The sequence below is a fragment of the Triticum dicoccoides genome, chromosome 4B, assembly GCF_002162155.2.
Source record: "Triticum dicoccoides isolate Atlit2015 ecotype Zavitan chromosome 4B, WEW_v2.0, whole genome shotgun sequence".
Classification (NCBI taxonomy): Eukaryota; Viridiplantae; Streptophyta; class Magnoliopsida; order Poales; family Poaceae; genus Triticum; species Triticum dicoccoides.
The window spans coordinates 546750682-546773681 of record NC_041387.1 but is presented as its reverse complement, the minus strand read 5'-3'; positions in this window follow the sequence as shown (position 1 = coordinate 546773681).

Here is a 23000-nt window from a genome sequence, read left to right as displayed (position 1 = left end):
ACTTTAGGATATGAAATTCTGAAAAAATGATTTCGGTATCTTATCACATGTTTTCCGATCGAGGCATACGGATCATGTGTCTACATACATAGATTTTGTTCATGAATTAACAAAAATGTGCAAGAGCTCTATTTGCATCCCATTTTTGCGCAACAGGGTTATGAAAACCCACGCTCGCAACACAACGGGCGCAACCCTCGTGTTTAGTTGTGATTATGAGTTAGAAACCCTGAATAGATCACCGGTGTTAAGCCGGAGGAAGGAGAGGATGAGGCTAAGTCATCACGACCCTTATGTCCTGAGCAGAAGACTGTGGAAGATCACTATCAGAAGCAGGAACTTGAGCACTTGAGGACATGGCTTTTTTCTTTTCTTAGCAGGCAACTCTACACTTTGAGCCATTGAGGAGGCTCTTGGTCTAGCAGATGGTGGATATGAAAAATTGCATTTTTTGTAATTTGCAATAATGTCATGGGCGATCGACAACAATTGAACCCGTGCATGGTGGATTCACAATCCACTGCCTTGTTTTGCCAAGGCAGCTCCTTACAACCAGGCCCCACTTGTCAGAAAGTGATCAAACGCAGCAAATCACTCGATTAGTGCTATTTGCAACGAGTTTACCGAATCCGCGGTGATTTTTGCAAAAAATTAGTGACCCGGTGATTTTCCGCAAAGAAAGCCTCAAATGTGGTGGTTTTCTGCAATTCACTCTCCACTTGTGTATACTGAACACGTGCTCCAGAGGTTTGCCCCATGTGCCTTTCAAGTCGTTTCTGCGGTGGCAATTAAACCCATTAAGCGTCGCGTGAAGGATGGCCAATCAGCTATACCACGTACCGCAAGCTGGTTGGCCGCGTGAATAAGCTTTTGGGATATTATTTTTAGATGGAGATGATGAGCACACACATTTTTTAAAATGGAGGGCTACCAAAGTGGCGCTTGCTGGTAGGCTGCATTGATGATTTTTCTTTTCTTTTTTATTTCTTTTTCTAGATGGAGGTGAATTTTTTTTAAATGTTTTCTAGATGGAGACGAGGACTCCGTCTATTTTTTAAATGAAAATGTGCGCACAACTGCCTCTCAAGCGGCGTCACAGGGTGGCGCCCCAACCACTAGCCAAAATCCAATGGTTCCTACAAATAAGAAAACTATGAACTTACAAGCTATGTTAGTGAAATACAATCAACTTGATATGGTCGTATAATTAATTTACTTCTTGCAGTATGGAAGTAGAATGAAATTTGCCCATTGTAGGTGACGAGCGCCTTCACGACATAGTTGAAGGTACCAACCCTATCACATCGATTACTTACGCCCGATTTATTGTGGGTCTAAGAAACCCATCCTCTCCCTCTTTGCTTTTTAATCGGCCGATTTCCTGATAGAAAAACAAAAGAGTTAACGTTTATCATTTACAACCTTTTAGAGAAAAGTTGATTGAGTTTTGAAGTACTCACTATGTGAAGCATCAGACAAGAGACACATTGATTTTATTAAAGTTATTACCGAGAGGCAACTCCTCAAAGTGCATAGCGGTTAAACTTGGTTTAGTAAGGAAATGTGACTTGTAGTACACCACAAGACCTGTATCTTCATGCTAAAACGTTTGTAACCTCTTGCAAATTTTACCTTTCTTCTTGACGTTCTCTTCAAGAAAAAAAATTGGTTGTACACGCATGTAGAGACATGCACAATCATACTATATTGTAGCAGGAAAATATTTGGCGTACTTTGAACAGGTGAGAGCTTCTACATTGATCCGCTATTCGAGCAGTTCTGTTGGATCGAGCATCTAACTGTTATTGTAGATAATCTCTATGTTGTTGTGGACCTGTGTGGTCTTATCATTATGGCCCTATTTGTGCTTGGTCGTCGGCTTTGTCGCACTATGACCAATACTCTTGTTGTGAGTTTCCACCGTGATAGGCGTCGGCGTTGCATCGACCTGTTGATCGGTAGTCACTTCAACAGTGGGCACCATCCGAGCATACAGTGGCACAAGCTGATGATCAATGATAGTAGGCCGTACCATGAGCTGCTCATGAGTGGACCAATGCTCTTAGCGGTCGGTTTCACACGCTGATCAGCGGGTGATGCCTAGGCCCGCGAAGGGGAATTAGGTTGCTTAGAGCAATGAGCCATGAGTACCTCTCACAAGAAGATGGGCTCAGATTTAAGTCCTGATCGAGTACTGCTCGCTTATGGTTTAGCTGTGAGGATCTCTTCCAAGAGCTCTATGGCATCTTCTTCGCTCACTAGTAGATAATATCTGGGGAAGGTGACTAGTGCTGGAATTCGAGCTGAGTTGATCTCGACTCGACTCGCTAGAGCTCATCAAGCTAACGAGCTAGCTTGGCTCGGCTCGTTAAAATAACCAATTCAAATTCTAACTCGGCTCGACTCATGTAACTCACGAGTTGGCTCATTTAACTCGTTATATATATCAAAGATAGAAGATATACAATAATCTATAAAATAATAGTCATGGCCATGTATTTTTCTTGACAAATCATAGCAATCAATGATACATATCAAAGGGGCGCATGATGCAATCTACAAATGATAGCAATCGACAGGGACGGGGCATTTTGGCACCCGGACTCGGATGAGCCTGAGAGTAAACGGTAAATTCACCAAACATAGTACTACTCCGTCCCATAATATAAGATGTTTTTGCAACCTAACATAGCTTGCAAAAACGTCTTACATTATGGGAGTGAGGGAGTAAAAAAATTCAAAAAATATCCATATTTTTGTGGTGAGAGATGCTTGAGTTCGTGAGGTCCGTGCAAAAATTCAGCGCATTTGAACATCTCACGAGCTCTCGGCAAAAAAGACAATTTTGAGGTCTGTAAAAAAGTTTAGTGTTTTGCATTGTTCAGACCTATTTTTTTTGCCGAGAGCTATTCAGATGTCTGAATAACCTGAAACTTGGCACGGACATCACACACTCAAGCATCTTTCACCATATTTTTTTTAATATTTTGAACATTTTTAGAATTTTTTTGAAATTACTGTTCATAAGGTATAAATGAGCTCGGGAGCCAAATCAAATATTCGCTTACTCATAGTCAAAATGGGATGCTTAGCAAAGGGGATATACATACAGAGTAGGAAGCAGGAGCTAGAAGAGTAGGCAATGTCTCGTGCGACACGGGCGATCAACCCTAGCCCTCACGACGACACGAGCGAGGCGGATCCCCCCGATCGAAGGTGGGCGGTTCACCTCATCTCCAATCTAGCAGCGCCGACGTTGCTTCTATTCCGGCAAGGTGTGCTCCTCCAGCGAGGCGGCTCGCCGTGGCTGACGTGCTGGACGATCGCGAGGTTCGGGTCGACGCGGTGCGGGTGCATGAAAACGAGGCGATACAGGAAGGTACACAAATCCGGTTCCCGTGTCACGTTGTTTTGGTGGGCATGGTGCTGGGGATTGGCGTGGAGGCGCAGCGCGATGCGAGAATCGAGGTCAAGGAGGAGGAGGAGCGTCGGGAATGGCGGAGGATTAAAGCTGCGTCGCGGAGTGGAGCGGCCATTCCTTCCCCACTCGACGAGATCCACTCCTCTCTCCCACCGCAAGCGAGCGCCCCGCCTCTGGAGATCCATGGCGTCCTGGAAGCCGAGGCTCGATGCGAGAGCGAGGGTGATCGCCGATGGAGACGACACGAAGCTGGAGAAGCTGATGGAGATCATCTCCTGGTTCGTGGAGGAGAGGGATCTGAAGGAGGAAGCGGGAGCGGCGTACATGAAGCTCAGGAGACAGAGGATTGGCGCCTCACCCCGACAGGGGAGCCGGTGGGCGCGCTCAGGATGCTACTCTAGGCGATTGAGGAGGCGGAATCTGACGACCCCAGGCAGGAGATGAAGTGGACAACGTTTCCCTCTCGCCGCTGCAAGCTGACTAGCCCGACGGAGTTCGTCGTCGGTGCCGTGATGGGTCTCCCTGTGCCTGTCCCTCTGGAGAGGGAGGAGGAGATGGCGGATCTGAGAAGCAACATAGCAGAGGAGGGGATGAAGCCTGGTGTGATGAAGAAGAAGGTGAAGATGTCGTTGGTGCTAAGGCGGTCCCCGCTGTTCCCTCGCCGTTCGTCGCTCTTGCTCAGCCTCACCCATTCCTAAGGACGGGGGTAGGAGCCTCGCTAGCGGGTAGTTGCTTCTGGCTGCTCGCCAGTGAGGTCTCTGACGAGGAGGCCGGGCCCTCGTCGGATCCGCAAGGTACAATTCCATCCCTAAATAAATACCTCATCGGTTTTGATGCGGGGAAAATTTCTGGCAAAATTAAAATGAAAAAACAGTGGCAATTGATCTCTAGAGATGAGAATAAGATTGAAACCAAACCCTATTTTGGGCCTGTGTTTAAAAAAGGGATTTCAGAATTAGTAGAGGACAAAGTGATTGGTGATGAAAATAGAGGGAATAAGAGAGGAATTGTTTGCAAAAAATCTACCAAGAATTATAATATGAGGGATAGCACTGGCTCTAATAGAGATGTCAGTTGCAAGGTCGATCTTAGCCTGATTAGGAGAAGTGTGTACATTGCTGGAAAAAATGAATTCAGAGAATTTTGCGCATATTCCAGATTTCTGGTCTAATGCGGATGTTTTTCTAGATGATATGGTAGCTAATTGCTGCCTAGTTACTGTGGTTGGGGAAGTGATTCATAAAAATGAGATGTCTCCCCTCGATTGGGATGAGAAGACATCAATCAAGGATGGAAAAAAGGTAAAAAAGGCAAAAAGGAGAGACGGATTTTAGCAATATGCTTTCCCAAGCTTTTCCATCTATAAATAATGAGCCTCTCCTCTGCTTCGAGAGAGTGCAACCCCCTTGAGGATTTAGGGGTTCCCCTCCCCCAGCCGCCGCCAGGTGAGTACAGAGAGGCAGGGATGATGAACAGGGGGCCTGGTGGAAATCAAGCAGGGGGAAGATTCAACAGAGGGGGGCGAGAAAGCTTCCAGTATAAAAGGAAAGAAGAGCTGACATATAGATTCAGAGAGATCAACCCTAACAATGAGAGAAATGGAGGGAGATTTGGATACAGAGAGGAAGCAGGAAAAACTAATCAGTAGATGGAGGAAGATAGAAGAGAGAGGGAGGATTTGAAGATCCCAATAGGCACCAAGGAAGAATCTGTGAAAAAGATGGAAGAGGAGCAGACGACTAGAGATCTCAAATGTAAAGATACTGCTACGGTTCGGGCTCCCTCCTTTGATTTGATCAAACAACAATAGTGGTTTGGGGCTTTGATGGCTCATATGGCCCAACAAGGGGTGGAAAGCTCATCTGGGGGTGGAGATGTTGCCCCTCCAGGAAGCAACAAAAACAGTGATTCTGATAAGATTAAAAGAGATTATGCTGAATGGAAAGATTACATGAGAAGAGGAGAAGCTGATATGGGAATGTGAAACAAGCAAGGACAAAAAGGATGGGGTCAGAACAACAGGTTTGGACAGAGAGATAACATGGATTAGAGCAAAAATAGGGGCAATTTCAGAATCATGTGCAACAATTGCAAAGACACTAGGCATTTGACAAGAGACTGCAAGTTATCTCATTGCATCATTTGTGGTAAATACTCTCACATTACTGAGGGGTGTGCATGGCTGAAGCAGATCAAGCCAACCCCAAAGTTTGTAGGATATGCTGCCAGAGGACTACACTACAAAAAAAAGACACATCCGTGACATTTTGGGCCGAACGAATTTTTTTCCAGTCATACTTATGACACTTCTATGACAATAATTGTGACAAAACCCGGTATCATCATAGATGTGGCGGGCTCCTACTTCTATGACAAAAAATCATGACAGAAAATGGGCTTTTCGTCCTGGGCGGGCCGGAGACGCATCTGCATGACATTCTTTGGGCCGTCCATGACGGAAAAAGCCGTGGTAGAAGCGAGGGCGAGGAAAATATCAGGGTGTTCCCGGCTACGGTGGGTGGTCGGGGCCGAGCAATGCACAAAGGTTTGCGCGTTTCTCTCGTACACACACGCGCATGGGTGCGAGGCGTTGGGCTCTAACTGAACCCGAGCGAGGCGTTCGCCTACTGAACCCGAGCGATTGCACTGCAGGCTACGCGTTACTGAACCCGAGCGATCGATCGATGGCTGTTAACTGAACCCAATCGAGCGGTTCCTTCGCTACTGTTGCTAACTGAAGCTGATCGATGCTGCCTTTGGATGAACAGTGAGTGTTGTTTGGGGGGTTTGGATGAACAGTTCCTGGTGGGGGTTGGATGAACAGGACCCCGTGGTGTTGCCGCTGGATGAACAGGACCCCGATCGATCGAGCCGGTTGGGCATGGATGAACAGGACCCCGTGGAGGGCTGGATGAACGGGACCCCATGGAGGAAAGGTTGAACAGGACCCCGTGGAGGGCTGGTTGAACAGTAGTCGGTGGAGGGCTGGATGAACAGTAGCCCGTGGAGGGGTGGTTGAATAGGACCCCATGGAGAGGGCTGGTTGAACAGTAGCCTGTGGAGGAGCGCGCGGTGGAGGCTGGATGAACAGGAGGCCGTGGAGGAACAGTCGTAGGTGGAGGCCGGAGGAGGTCGACGGTGGATGAACAGTAGCCTGTGGAGGCTGGAGGAGGTCAACGGTGGAGATGAACAGTATCTCGTGGAGTCCTGTTTTGCGGTACACCACACCCCTCCCGATGAACAGGACCCTCGTTTCGACCGTAGAGCTCAGACAGAAGTCCGTTTCCTCCGTTTTGCGGTACGCCACACCCCTCCCGATCAACAGGACCCCGTTTCGACCATAGGAGGTCCAACAGAAGTCCGTTTCCTCTATTTTACGGTACGCCAGACCCCTCCCGATGAACTGGATCCCGTTTCGATCGTGGCTGGTCGAACACAAGGCCGTTTCCTCCGTTCTGCGGTACGCTAGGCCTCATTTCCATCAGATGTTCCGTCCAAGCCCTCCTGATGAACACGATGATGCATTCCATTCCGACCAAGCCGGTTGGCTCCCCATTAACACGACGATGATGCAGTTTCTCCGTTCCGACTCAGCCATGTACACGAGCCCTGGCCGTACGTATGCACGAGTAGGCGTTCGAGACCCCGCCCGTATGTACGTACGTGTACATGTTACATGCGCGCCTCTACTATGACACGTTCCCTTCCTTACACGGCCACGGTTCATCACTGCAGCCTCCAGACAGATCGATCGTATGTACGTACATGTTCGCGACCAGAATGACAATGCTACGTACGCTTCGACCATGTGGGTCCCGACTGTTAGGCACTTCCTTGCGTGTGCATATGTAGCTGGTGGGTCCCAGCAGGGCGAATCATTTTTTTCATAATATGGACGCACTTTCTTGCGTGCGAAGATGTAGCTAGTGCGTCCCAGCAGTCAGGGGGGAACTTTTTTTTTTGAAATACAGTGGCCCGTCCGATGGGTCCCTGCTGTCAGCCGGAGGAATAATTATTTTGCGCGTAATAAGGAGCCAATTCCTTGCGGCTGCCGTGGACCCAACTGTCAGCCTCTCCACGTACAGTACTCTTCCGATGGAAGTCGTTCCTTGACCATGTTGATCACGCCGCGCCAAGAGCACTAGGGCGGTGGACGACGGCGAGGCCTAGGAAGGGGACGACATGGAGCCGGGGAAGACGCGGCAGTGGATGCCCATGCAGAGAGGAGTACCAGGGTTCACTGGTTTGGCTGCAATGTGAGGCTTCCGTCGCCATAGAATAACAGGGGGTGTGGGTGAGTAGAGGGATGGCCTGGCCAGCGGTGGGAGTAGTAGGGGCGGTGAGGCCTTCGCGGCATCACAGCCGGCCACGGGAGGCAGGAGCACGCGGCACGACCGACGCTTGTTTGGGCGGCTAGAGCAAGAAGACCAGAGGTTGAAGAAGCTCTACGGCCATTAGATGGACATCGTACAGTCACTAGAGCTAGAATCGTTCATATTGACTAAGTTGACAAAGCCCTCCATCCCCGTCAACTTAGTTGGCCCACAAGTCAGCCTCCCACTATGGTGGGTCCCAGCTAGCGGGGGGTATTCATTTTTTTGTGCGTAATAAGGAGGCACTTCCTTGCATGCGAAAATATAGCTGGTGGGTCCAACCTGTCAGCGGGGGGAACGTTTTTTTTTGCGAAATACAGAGGCCTTCCGGTGGGTCCCAGCTGTCAGGTGGAGGAATCATTATTTTACGCGTAATAAGGAGGCATTTCCTTGCGTGCGGCCATGGACCCAACTGTCAGCCTCTCCATGCATAGTCTACTTCTGATGGTGTCGTTCGTTGACCACATTGACCACTCCACGCCGAGCACATCCAAGATGGTGGACGACGGCAAGGCCCCAGATAGCAACGAGCCAGAGATGGGGAGACGCGGGAGTAGAGTCGTAGACGGAGAGGTGTACGAGGGATAAGTGGTTCTGGTGTGGTGTGGTTCGACAGTCGGTGGAGATGAACAGGAGGTGTGGAGGGGTGGAGGGATGGACTGGCCAACGGTGGAGTAGCGCTTCACAATGAAGCGTGCTAAGCAGAGCTTCTAGCAGCAGGAGGCGGGAGCAGGTGGTCCCGGCGGCGCTGGAGGAAGAAGACGAGAGATTGAAGATGAATGCCGGTCGTTGGATGTAAATCCAACGGCTAACGATGTCAGAATCATTTGTCGACTAAGTTGACAACGACTTACGTTGGCTTTGACCTATTGGCCCATATTTCAGCCTCCAAAAATGTGGCATGTATTCAACCCATTTTTTCCCCAGAATTTACAGTCTTTTTTTTGTGGGGTAGAATTTACAGTGAATTTGATCTTTTTTTAGAATTACAGTCCATTATCTGGGCTGGGTGAACAAATAATGTAGCGTCCATGCGGCCCATTTATTTTTTTTCTAAAAAATTACAGGTCATTTTCACTTTCTCAAAATACAAGATTTTTCTGGGCTGATTCTAATTATAATGTTGGATTGGGCATGGCAATGTTATCAAGAAATAAACAGGGGTCGAGCATTTTGTTATAAATATATTTAAATAAGAAGTAATTTATTATTACATTGGTCCTTAAATCTTACCAAACTTTTGTACACAATCACCAGGATTTTCTTGCCAAGAAATCCAGGATTTTATTGTTAAGAAATTATTTTTATAAGTTAACAAGATGTGGGATATTGTTTTCTTACATATGTAAGTATGTGTTAACTATATGATGACAATAACAATAATATATAATAACATATAAAATAATTTAAATATATATAATATAGTTAGAAGGGAAACATAAGTTGAACTAGGCTTTCCTATTCTTATATAGAAAAATAGAACATACCTCTACGTTTTTTTCAAAAAAAATACATAAATTGGGCTGCCGATGTTCAAATAAAACCTCGGAAGGGAGGTCCATAGGCCGGTCGATACATGACGACCCTCAAGAAAATACAAACCGGCATGTCGTGGGCTGTGCATGTTAAAAAAGAAAGCCTAGACGGGGCAGCTCAAAACCCGGCTGATACTTGCTGCCCTAGTGATAATAAATGATACCTACCAGCTCCCCGGCTTCGTTATGAATTTATCTCCTATAGTAACTACGTTGAAGCACCTAAAAAAATATAACTATGTTGACAAACCCGTGGGCCCCAACGTCAGTATAGCATTAGGAGGAAGTATTTTTTTGATGAGGTACTTGCTTGTGTACGGCCATAGACCTGGTGGGTCCTGACTGTCTGCCTCTCCACGTACAGTCCTCTCCAGATTTCTCTTGTTTGTTCAACATGTTCACAACGTCAGACAATAGCGCCACAGCGAGCGCACAAAGGAACATGAGGAGATCCGACCACCTGAGGAAGTGCCTTATTAGTAACGAAACTACTGAACTAGCCTAGTGGCCAAGTGACACTACCTGACAGTTGTTCCGCCCGGGTTCGATTTCACCTGATGCAGGGAAAATATCTCCAATTTTTTTGCCTCTGCCTTTATTGACATGTGGGTCCCCATTGTCATCTACACACACCATGTCCAACACTTGCCAAAACTTCTGTCACACCCTAGCTAGTCATGCATTAGAGTGTTGCATCATGTTTACTCTTTCATCAGAAACTTGAAATGGGGATCTGTGAAACCCTCAGAACCATTTTGAAAATGACCCAAATAAAAAAATTTCTCCAAAAGGGTCCAAGAAAATGCTCATGTTGCTCTCTGAAAATATTGGACAGAGATAAAAATCAAACCAATATTTTTAGTGGCTCATGGACATTTATTTTGGGTATTTGGAATTAATGCATAAATATTTGCATTGGAAATATATTAATTATATATATTAATATATGCCCAAATATTATGCCAATTATAAAAGAGCTCTGGAATAATATAAATAGCTCCTGCAAAAATTGGCATAAGTTAAATAAATGATTTAATATATTTTTTAAATCAAAACAAATGTCAGAAATTAAAAAACAGAAAATATATAACAGGAGGAGCTTACCTGGGCTCCTCCACTGTGCGGCCCAGCCAGCTGGCTGGCCCAGCCGGCAGCCGGCCCAGCCCACCTCCCTCCTCTGTCGTCTTCGTCCCGACAGAGGGAGGGGAGTGTGGCCGGCGCGCGCGCGCCACCGCGCCACGCCACCTGCTCGCCTGCTTGCCTGCCCTCCCCTCCTCGCTCGATGCCCTGGACGACGCCACGCCTCTCCCCCTGCTCTCTCTCACTCTCCCTCGGCTCTCCTCTCCTCTCCCTCGCTCTCTCTCTCACACGGCCGAACACCACACTCGCCGCCGTTCGCCATAGCAGCCATCTCCGACCACCCCTCGCTCCCCCAACTAGCTCAGGAGCTCCGCCTCGACTCCCTCTTCCTCCCCACCGCTCCACAGCTCCCCGGAAGCCCTGCATCGCCGCCACGTCGCCGTTCCCCTCTTCGGGCTCCGACCACCGTCGCCGTCGATTCGCCGTCTCCAGCGCGTCCCCGAGCCCACTTCGACGCCCACTGCAACCGCGGTGAGCTACGCCACCGTTTCCCCCTCTCCTCCCCCTCGTTTCCCCACCATAGCCTCCTCCCCACCACGGCCGAACCTCCGCCGTCGCCGAGCTCGTCGTCGACGCAGCTCCGGTGACCATTTGGTCACCCCGGCGAGTCCAACGAGTTCGCAAGACCCCGTAGAGCATCCCTAGCGCCTCGCCTCGCTCGACTTCGAGCTCCAACCCCGTTCCCGTGCACGACCGAACCCCGGCGGCCGCAGCCGAGCTCGCCGCCGTCGACTCCGGCCACCCCGACCCCAACGGACTCCGCCAAGAGCTGCGGTTTGTCCTCAGCTCCACTCCGGTGGTCTCCGCGGCCCCTCTGGTGGCCGAAATGGCCAAAACCACTCCCGCCGCCGCGTCGGGCTCGCCGGCGGCTAAACGCCGGCAGCCGACTTTGACTTTGACCACGGGTGGGCCCTGGTTGACTCCCCTGAGTCAGTGACAGGTGGGGCCCAGCCCTGTTAATTAAACAGGATTAGTTTTAATTAAATTTTAATTAAAATAATCACCCTGACATGCGGGACCCACTGTCAGGTTTGACCTGGACCAGTTCCGTTGACCTGCTGACGTCACACTGACGTCAGGCTGACGCAGTAATTGATTTTCTGAGTTTAAATTAAATCAGGAAATTCCAGAATATTATTTAAACTTCAAAAATTCATAACTTTTATTCTGTAACTCCAAATTGGACAAATTATATATGAAAAATGATCAGAAAAATCCAATCTATCCATCTGTACTATTTTCATGCATGATCAAACAAGTTAAATTGATGTTTTAAGCAGAACAAGGAAAAGCACTTTAAAAGGCCATATTTGAATTTAAAATTTGAATCCTTGATTCAAATTTGTTCAAACCCTTCTGGTTTTAGTTGCATTAGCCCAATACACTCATATTGCCATGTTTCATGCATGCATCATATTGTTGCACATTGTTTGGTGATGTTTGTGTATCGGTGCTCTCTGCGGCAGGTTCTGTCCCCGAGGAGTACCGTGATTACCCTAACGAAGAATCGTATCAGTGCATCGAACCATCAGGCAAGCAACCAACCATTTGATCATATCGATACAATCCCATGTTCTCGCTCCTGCTCTCTTTTACTGCATTAAGACAACGCGATTCAATCTGCTGTGTGCTACGGTAGTTGAACCCATTTCCTCTGCATGACCTGTCATTGCCACAGTAACTAGATGAAACCCACTAGCATGTGTAGGAGTTGCTTGAGCCATATGTATGTGTTGTTCCTACCTTGCTATGCCTGCTATGCTTAGAGTCGTGTCAGGTCTGGTTCATCGGGGTGATGGGCTGGAGTGAAATGGTTACGTTGGTAATGAGAGTGGTGTGGTGAACACGATTTGGTAAAGGTATCGATGAGAGGCCATGTAGGAGTACATGGTGGGTTGTTTCATTGAAGCCGACCTTAAGCACTGAGATCTGTATGTGTGATTTAAGAATCAGCTACTACCATGCATTGGGCCCGAAACCAATGGACCCTCTCGGCTTCTTATTCATCCTAGTTCTCCGTCCAGGAGTTGCAAGTAGTTTCTGGTGTTTGTAGCCTACTGGAGGCCGTGGACAGCGCTGACCGTAGGGGTGGGCTGTGATGTGGTAGGTACGTGGCCGGGTGTACCGAATACCCGTTAGGTATCTCGGGAACCCTGTTCACATCGTTCGGGGCCGTATGGGAAACCTCGGCCGGACTCCCTGCGGATGGAACCTGGATAGGCGATAAACCTGGACTGGAGGCTTAGGTGATTAGGTAGGTCGTGGCCGACACCCACGTTGGGCTTCCGCTTGAAGGTTGCCGAGTACATGTCGTGTAAACGACGGTAAGTGGTGAGAGCGTGTATGAAGAAGTACCCCCTGCAGGGTTAACATGATCTATTCGAATAGCCGCGTCCGCGGTAAAGGACTACTTGGTTGCCTATACAGTTCATAGACAAGTAAATGGAAACTGTTAAAAGCCTCAAGATAAGTGTGAGTGCCGAGGATGGCTCTTCCGTAGGAAGACGGAGGTGGATCCTCGGTAGTGTATTGAAGTGGTGAGTAGTGGACTCGTGTGCGCAAAACCATTTCAAGTTGGAGTATCGTAGGATAGCCTAGCCAAGAGTCAAAGCTGGCTTGCTGCAATAACTCCACCAACCCTACTTGATACTATGCATGTATGTAGGATCTGATGTAAGTCTTGCTGAGTACCTTTGTACTCATGTTGCTATAATCTACATTTTTACAGAAGACGCTGCAACCCCTTCTGATGGGTTCTATGTAGACGTTGACATCAACGAGTAGGCTAAAGACCCAGGTGGTGACCCTGAGCTTGTGAAGGACCACGTAGTATAGCTAGGCTTTCCAAGCCTCTTTTGTTTTACTAGTTGTCTGTACTCAGACAAGTTACTTCCGCTGCTGGTTTGTATGACTGTATGACTTGTATGTGGGGTCGTGAGACCCGTATCTTTGTGTATGTTATGTATGGCTCACTGAGCCTTAAATAAAGTACTTGTGTCATAGAGTCATGTTGTGATGCTTCGTTGTATTTGCACATATCGAGCATATTGTGTGAATGATTGAAATGCTTGGTATGTGTGGGATCTGACTATCTAGTTGTTTATCTTTAGTAGCCTCCCTTACCGGGAAATGTCTCCTAGTGTTACCGCTGAGCCATGGTAGCTTGCTACTGCTCTGGAACACTTAGGCTGGCCGGCATGTGTCCTTCTTCGTTCCTGTGTCTGTCCCTTCGGGGAAATGTCACGCTTTGAGTACCGGAGTCCTGTTAGCCCGCTACAGCCCGGTTTACCGGAGTCCTGCTAGCCCAGTGCTACAGCCCGGACCCACTTGCTGATGACCGACACGTTCAAAGCTGGGTCATGGATGCCTGTCCCTGTAAGTCTGTGCCACTTTGGGTTTACGACTAGTCATGTCAGCCCGGGCTCTTTATCATATGGATGCTAGCGACACTATCATATACGTGAGCCAAAAGGCGCAAACGGTCCCGGGAAAAGGTAAGACGACACCCGTGGGGATACCGTGCGTGAGGCCGCAAAGTGATATGAAGTGTTACCAGCTAGATCGATGTGACATCGAGTCGGGGTCCTGACAGCGTTGGCATCAGAGCCGGACTGCCTGTAGGTTCTCCAAGCCAAACTGGTCGATGTTGAGTCTAGAAATTCTTTAGTTATATGTAGGGGAATTGTTTGTGGGTTGGAACGTAAGGCTCATTTTACTCCTTATACCTTATGACTTTCTGATCTGAGTCAGTCCATTCTTCCACCGGGGGTTAAGGAATTAGGATCTGTTCTCTCTATCAGGATCACGTGTTACTAATCAGTAGTACCTTATAAGTTTGATGGATACAAGCCTAGTTCAGTTCTACTACCACATTATGTTGCCAGAATGGTTTCAGAACTTTGATATGATGATGATGAGTGTGTACGAAATCCTTGTCAAATGTCTCAAAACCTTTTTGAGCATTTACAACTGTTATGCTGCCGAAATTTTGCTAGAAATTCTAATGCCTTTGCATTATGATTGTGCTTTCAGATGGCCACTCGCGACCTCAATCAAGTGGTTCGCCTGACTCGATGCCTAGATGTACCCGGCCATACTGCTAAGTCGGTCAGGGTAATGACTGAGGCTGGATACCGCTGGTATCCCGAGTACACGGTCGAAGAGCAATTCCGAGATTTTAATCAAAGCCAGTATCTCTGCACTGTCAGGATATTTCCATCTTATCCTGGATCCACCGAGCCTCTTCACTGCTCCTATGGACTCGGGGTTACTATCGAGATGGCGGTGCAGGACGCCGCCTACTCTATGATGACCATTATGCGGGTCAGATCTGGTTTATTTCGGGACTCTGATTTCCGGTATATGCCAGGATCACTTCCGGGAGCACAAGGGTATCTCCAGGCTATCTATGCTGACCCCACTCAGGAGGATTCACGGACTCGCACCACTGCTGAGATGCTCGAGGATAAGGACCGTGAAAATCGGGCCTTAAGGCTAGAGCTCTTCAACACCCGTGCTGACCACTGGGCCACTTTGACTCGGTTCGCACCGGCGGTGCAAGCTGGATATTCAGATATGCGCGATCTCTATCCTGTGAGATCTGCTCTGCCAGACGTGATGGTTTGGCGTGATGTAGGAGGCATCACCCCACCTCGCGGTCCCCGCAGGCCACCGTTTGTTGGTCCAAGGCCTCATCCTAGCCCCTATGGTCCACAAGCTCCGCGAGACCGTCTGTTTCCGGATGATCATGTTGAACTTCCAGGCTATGGAGGCGACTTCTACGAGGACTACTACGGATCGGTCTGAGTTAGCAGTAGTATCCCTAGTTCGCACTAGCTGTGTCTTCTATCGTCCCGCGTGACTCGTGGGTTATGACCTAGTTTGTACTCTTTCCGGAGGTGTAGAGAAATAATGTATAGGAGCTTGGAATGCCTCCGATGAGATGTAATCCTCTTTCACCGTAATAGTACTTTGTTTGGTCTTGTACTAAACCCTGTATGGTGTGTATGACGATGGAATAAAAGAAGCAGTTTCTGTATCTACCATGTCATACGGATGATCATCTTGCATTTCGAGTTATTTCTTACATTATGAATCCTATGTCGGAATTTTACCATCCTGATTAAATCATTGTCTTGTTTACCTAGGATGGTCAACACGCGTGCTAACCCTGCTTCCCAAGAGCAGGCCGAAGGCAGTGAAGCCAGGAATGAGAATCTGCCTCATCCTCCTTCACTAGCCGAGGTGATGATGGAAGCTGAGAGAAACAAGTGGGAGACAAACCGTTTGTTGGAGCGTATTGAACAGAATACAGCACCCCATCAGAGGGCTAACGTGGTGTCACTCAGTGATTTTATCAAATTGCATCCACCCACGTTCCACCACTCCGTCGAGCCTCTCGACGCTGATGACTGGCTTCGCAGTATCTCTCACAAACTGCGTTCCGCGCTGGTAGCGGAGGCTGACAAGGTCACCTTTGCTGCATATCATCTTGAAGGCCCCGCCAGTCTGTGGTGGGAAAATTATGGAGCTATGCGCCCAGCGGGCCATGTCACTACTTGGGTTGAGTTCAGTGAGGCTTTCCGTGAACATCACATTCCGGAGGGTCTCATGGACCGTAAACGTGAAGAATTTTGCAGTTTCACCCAAGGCCGACTTTCTGTGGATGCTTACAGCAGAGAGTTTGGTAATCTCGCCCGATATGCAACTGAGGAAGTGTCTACTGACGCCAAGAAGCAAGCAAGGTTCCGTAAGGGCCTTAGTCCTGAGCTTCGCCGCGACCTCCGTCTGCATGAGTGCACATCTTTTTCGAAACTTGTCAACAAAGCCATCAGTGCCGAAACTGGTCAGACTGACTATGACGCAACACGCAAGCATGGCCGTGACATGGGTTCCTCATCCGGTGCTGGTCCTCAGAAGTGCCGCGTGTGGGTACCCAACACCGCCCTGCCACCCAGGTTTACACCGAGGCCATCCTTCCAGGCGCCTCGCCCCGTTCAACAGTCTGCTCCAGCCAAGCCCTATGGGGGTCCAACTAACAATGCTCCTCCACGTACCAGTTCCGTGACTTGTTTCAAGTGCGGGGAATCTGGTCACTATATGCGTGAATGCCCCCAGACCAACCCCAATCAATCTGCTAAAGCTGTTGGCCGTGGCAAGCCGACAGGAAAAGTATTCCACGCCAAGCCGGTCACCGCTTCACGTGGCCATGTCAACTGTGTCTCTGCTGAAGAAGCTCAAGAGGATCCCAACGTCGTTCTCGGTACGCTTCTTGTTAACTGCCACCCGGCATCTGTTCTTTTCGATACAGGAGCCTCTCATTCTTTATATCCGAAAGTTATGCTCGATTGCATAACGTTGCATTCTGTGACATGCCATCCACTATGGAAATCTCTACCCCTGGTTCTAGATGGCAGACCTCTAGGGTAAGCTATGGAAATGAAATCCAAGTCGACAGACTTGTTTTCCTTGCATCTTTGATAGCCCTTAAATCTTCAGATATTAATATCATTCTGGGTATGGACTGGATGTCGTCTCATCATGCCCAAATCGATTGCTTCTCTAGGACTGTTCAACTCACCCATCCTTCGGGAGAGATAGTCAATGTCTTGACCCGAATAGCCAAGCGACAATTATATTCTCTTAACGCCAGCCCTTTGCCAGACCTTGAGGACGTTCCGGTAGTCCGTGACTTCCCGGATGTCTTTCCAGAGGAATTGCCAGGTGTTCCACCTGACAGGGATGTTGAGTTCGTAATAGACCTCATTCCAGGAACCGTTCCGATCGCTAGAAGACCTTATAAGATGGCACCCCTAGAACTAGCCGAGCTTAAGAAACAACTCGATGAGTCCTTGAAAAAGGGTTTCATCCGCCCTAGTTCATCTCCGTGGGCTTGCCCCGTCCTATTCGTCAAGAAGAAGGATGGTACGGACCGGATGGTTGTAGATTACCGACCTGTCAATTTGGTCACAATCAAGAACAAATACCCGCTTCCCAGGATCAACGACCTGTATGATCAGCTCGCTGGATCCTCAGTCTTCTCCAAAATGGATTTGAGGTTGGGCTACCATCAAATCAAAATCAGAAACGGGGACATTCCTAAAACGGCCTTTGTTACTCGTTACGGCCAATACGAGTACACCGTCATGTCCTTCGGATTAACCAACGCTCCAGCCACCTTTTCTCGGTTAATGAACTCGATCTTCATGGAGTATTTGGATAAATTCGTCGTGGTTTACCTCGATGATATACTCATCTACTCCAAGAACGAGGAAGAACATGCCGAACATCTAAGGCTAGTGTTGCAGAAACTTTGAGAGCATCGCCTTTATGCCAAATTTTCTAAATGTGAATTCTGGTTATCAGAAGTGACCTATCTGGGTCATGTAATATCTGGTAAAGGTATTGCTGTTAACCCTGAGCGAGTTCAAGCCGTCCTTAACTGGACTCCACCTGAATCGGTCAAGCAAGTTCGGAGTTTTCTAGGCTTAGCGAGCTATTGCCGTCGCTTTGTCGAAAACTTCTCCAAAGTTGCTAAACCTTTAACCGAACTCCTCAAGAAAGATAAGAAGTTCGAATGGACTCCACAATGTGAGCACAGCTTTCAGGAACTGAAAAGACGCCTGACTTCTGCTCCCGTGCTGGTACCGCCAGACTTCTCCAAGGACTTTGTTATCTACTGCGACGCCTCGCGACAAGGATTAGGTTGCATTCTCATGCAAGATCGACACGTAATTGCCTACGCTTCACGGCAATTGCACCCACATGAGGAGAATTATCCTACTCATGATCTAGAGCTTGCAGCCGTAGTCTATGCACTTAAGACCTGGCGACATTACCTCCTCGGTAATCGTTGCGAAATATTCACTGATCACCAAAGTCTGAAGTATATTTTCACCCAACCGGATTTGAATCTCAGGCAGAGACGTTGGGTTGAATTGATCACCGACTTCGACTTAGGAATAACCTACACCCCAGGGAAAGCCAACGTCATGGTTGATGCGCTAAGTCGTAAATCTTATTGTAACAACCTGATGTTACAACAAAGTCAACCGCTTCTCCATGAGGAATTTCGGAAGCTTAACCTTCACATTGTTCCTCAAGGTTTTCTCTCCACCTTGGTGGCAAAACCTACCCTTACGGATCAAATTATCAAAGCACAGAAGGTAGATCCGGGAATCTCCCGCATCAAGAGGAACATTCAGAAAGGAATTGCGAATTGTTTCTCCATTAATGATCAAGGAGTCGTATACTTCGGGAATCGACTAGTAGTTCCCAAAGTGCGCAACCTAAGGCGATTAATCCTTAAGGAAGCTCATGAATCTCCTCTCACTATTCATCCCGGTAGTACTAAGATGTATCAGGACCTACGCCAGAGGTTCTGGTGGACTAGGATGAAGAGAGAAATTGCTCAGTATATTGCTAACTGCGACGTCTGTCGTCGTGTAAAAGCAGAGCACCAACGGCCTGCTGGCACCCTTCAACCCTTAGCTATTCCTGAATGGAAATGGGATAAAATTGGTATGGATTTCATTACCGGTTTTCCCAGGACCAAGAGAGGGAATAATGCTATTTTCGTCGTGGTCGATCGTCTTTCCAAAGTAGCCCATTTCCTACCTGTTCGAGAGAGTATAACCGCTAGTCAACTGGCAGACTTATATATCTCCCGAATAGTGTCCCTCCATGGTGTCCCTTTGGAAATTAACTCGGATCGAGGAAGTCTTTTCACCTCTCCATTTTGGGAAAGTTTCCAAAATGCTATGGGAACCCGTCTCTCCTTTAGCACCGCTTTCCACCCTCAGTCAAGTGGTCAAGTGGAACGCGTCAACCAAATTCTAGAAGACATGCTTCGAGCCTCTGTTATCTCATTCGGAATGGACTGGGAGAATAGCCTTCCATTTGCCGAATTCGCTTACAACAACAGCTATCAATCTAGCTTGGGTAAAGCCCCTTTTGAAGTTCTCTATGGACGACGATGTCGAACACCCCTTAACTGGTCAGAGACCGGGGAAAGACAATTCTTTGGCCCGGATATGATTCAGGAAGCAGAAGAGCAAGTTCGTATCGTTCGTGAAAAGTTGAAAACAGCCCAATCTCGTCAAAAGAGTCAATATGACCGAAAACATAAGGCTATGACTTTCGAGGTTGACGAGAAGGCTTATCTTCGGGTCACCCCTCTGAAGGGAACCCATCGTTTCGGTATCAAAGGCAAATTGGCTCCTCGTTACATTGGACCTTTTCGCATTCTTGCCAAACGAGGAGAAGTTGCCTACCAGTTGGAACTACCTCCGCACCTCTCCAGAGTTCACGACGTCTTCCACGTTTCTCAACTCAGGCGTTGCTTCTCGGATCCTATCCGTGGAGTGGACCACGAAACGCTTGATCTCCAAGATAATCTTACATATCGAGAGTACCCCGTTCGTATCCTCGATCAGGCCGAGCGTACCACTCGACGTCATAATATCAAGTTTCTCAAGGTTCAATGGTCGCACCATTCTGAGGATGAAGCAACCTGGGAAAGGGAGGATCGTCTTCGACTCGAGTATCCCGCCTTCTTCCCGGAGGAACCCAAATCTCGGGACGAGATTCTTTTGAGTGGGGGTGAGTTGTCACACCCTAGCTAGTCATGCATTAGAGTGTTGCATCATGTTTACTCTTTCATCAGAAACTTGAAATGGGGATCTGTGAAACCCTCAGAACCATTTTGAAAATGACCCAAATAAAAAATTTCTCCAAAAGGGTCCAAGAAAATGCTCATGTTGCTCTCTGAAAATATTGGACAGAGATAAAAATCAAACCAATATTTTTAGTGGCTCATGGACATTTATTTTGGGCATTTGGAATTAATGCATAAATATTTGCATTGGAAATATATTAATTATATATATTAATATATGCCCAAATATTATGCCAATTATAAAAGAGCTCTGGAATAATATAAATAGCTCCTGCAAAAATTGGCATAAGTTAAAAAAATGATTTAATATATTATTTAAATCAAAACAAATGTCAGAAATTAAAAAAAACAGAAAAATATATAACAGGAGGAGCTTACCTGGGCTCCTCCACTGTGCGGCCCAGCCAGCTGGCTGGCCCAGCCGGCAGCCGGCCCAGCCCACCTCCCTCCTCTGTCGTCTTCGTCCCGACAGAGGGAGGGGAGTGTGGCCGGCGCGCGCGCGCGCCACCGCGCCACGCCACCTGCTCGCCTGCTTGCCTGCCCTCCCCTCCTCGCTCGATGCCCTGGACGACGCCACGCCTCTCCCCCTGCTCTCTCTCACTCTCCCCCGGCTCTCCTCTCCTCTCCCTCGCTCTCTCTCTCACACGGCCGAACACCACACTCGCCGCCGTTCGCCATAGCAGCCATCTCCGACCACCCCTCGCTCCCCCGACTAGCTCAGGAGCTCCGCCTCGACTCCCTCTTCCTCCCCACCGCTCCACAGCTCCCCGGAAGCCCTGCATCGCCGCCACGTCGCCGTTCCCCTCTTCGGGCTCCGACCACCGTCGCCGTCGATTCGCCGTCTCCAGCGCGTCCTCGAGCCCACTTCGACGCCCACTGCAACCGCGGTGAGCTACGCCACCGTTTCCCCCTCTCCTCCCCCTCGTTTCCCCACCATAGCCTCCTCCCCACCACGGCCGAACCTCCGCCGTCGCCGAGCTCGTCGTCGACGCAGCTCCGGTGACCATTTGGTCACCCCGGCGAGTCCAACGAGTTCGCAAGACCCCGTAGAGCATCCCTAGCGCCTCGCCTCGCTCGACTTCGAGCTCCAACCCCGTTCCCGTGCACGACCGAACCCCGGCGGCCGCAGCCGAGCTCGCCGCCGTCGACTCCGGCCACCCCGACCCCAACGGACTCCGCCAAGAGCTGCGGTTTGTCCTCAGCTCCACTCCGGTGGTCTCCGCGGCCCCTCTGGTGGCCGAAATGGCCAAAACCACTCCCGCCGCCGCGTCGGGCTCGCCGGCGGCTAAACGCCGGCAGCCGACTTTGACTTTGACCACGGGTGGGCCCTGGTTGACTCCCCTGAGTCAGTGACAGGTGGGGCCCAGCCCTGTTAATTAAACAGGATTAGTTTTAATTAAATTTTAATTAAAATAATCACCCTGACATGCGGGACCCACTGTCAGGTTTGACCTGGACCAGTTCCGTTGACCTGCTGACGTCACACTGACGTCAGGCTGACGCAGTAATTGATTTTCTGAATTTAAATTAAATCAGGAAATTCCAGAATATTATTTAAACTTCAAAAATTCATAACTTTTATTCTGTAACTCCAAATTGGACAAATTATATATGAAAAATGATCAGAAAAATCCAATCTATCCATCTGTACTATTTTCGTGCATGATCAAACAAGTTAAATTGATGTTTTAAGCAGAACAAGGAAAAGCATTTTAAAAGGCCATATTTGAATTTAAAATTTGAATCCTTGATTCAAATTTGTTCAAACCCTTCTGGTTTTAGTTGCATTAGCCCAATACACTCATATTGCCATGTTTCATGCATGCATCATATTGTTGCACATTGTTTGGTGATGTTTGTGTATCGGTGCTCTCTGCGGCAGGTTCTGTCCCCGAGGAGTACCGTGATTACCCTAACGAAGAACCGTATCAGTGCATCGAACCATCAGGCAAGCAACCAACCATTTGATCATATCGATACAATCCCATGTTCTCGCTCCTGCTCTCTTTTACTGCATTAAGACAACGCGATTCAATCTGCTGTGTGCTACGGTAGTTGAACCCATTTCCTCTGCATGACCTGTCATTGCCACAGTAACTAGATGAAACCCACTAGCATGTGTAGGAGTTGCTTGAGCCATATGTATGTGTTGTTCCTACCTTGCTATGCCTGCTATGCTTAGAGTCGTGTCAGGTCTGGTTCATCGGGGTGATGGGCTGGAGTGAAATGGTTACGTTGGTAATGAGAGTGGTGTGGTGAACACGATTTGGTAAAGGTATCGATGAGAGGCCATGTAGGAGTACATGGTGGGTTGTTTCATTGAAGCCGACCTTAAGCACTGAGATCTGTATGTGTGATTTAAGAATCAGCTACTACCATGCATTGGGCCCGAAACCAATGGACCCTCTCGGCTTCTTATTCACCCTAGTTCTCCGTCCAGGAGTTGCAAGTAGTTTCTGGTGTTTGTAGCCTACTGGAGGCCGTGGACAGCGCTGACCGTAGGGGTGGGCTGTGATGCGGTAGGTACGTGGCCTGGTGTACCGAATACCCGTTAGGTATCTCGGGAACCCTGTTCACATCGTTCGGGGCCGTATGGGAAACCTCGGCCGGACTCCCTGCGGATGGAACCTGGATAGGCGATAAACCTGGACTGGAGGCTTAGGTGATTAGGTAGGTCGTGGCCGACACCCACGTTGGGCTTCCGCTTGAAGGTTGCCGAGTACATGTCGTGTAAACGACGGTAAGTGGTGAGAGCGTGTATGAAGAAGTACCCCCTGCAGGGTTAACATGATCTATTCGAATAGCCGCGTCCGCGGTAAAGGACTACTTGGTTGCCTATACAGTTCATAGACAAG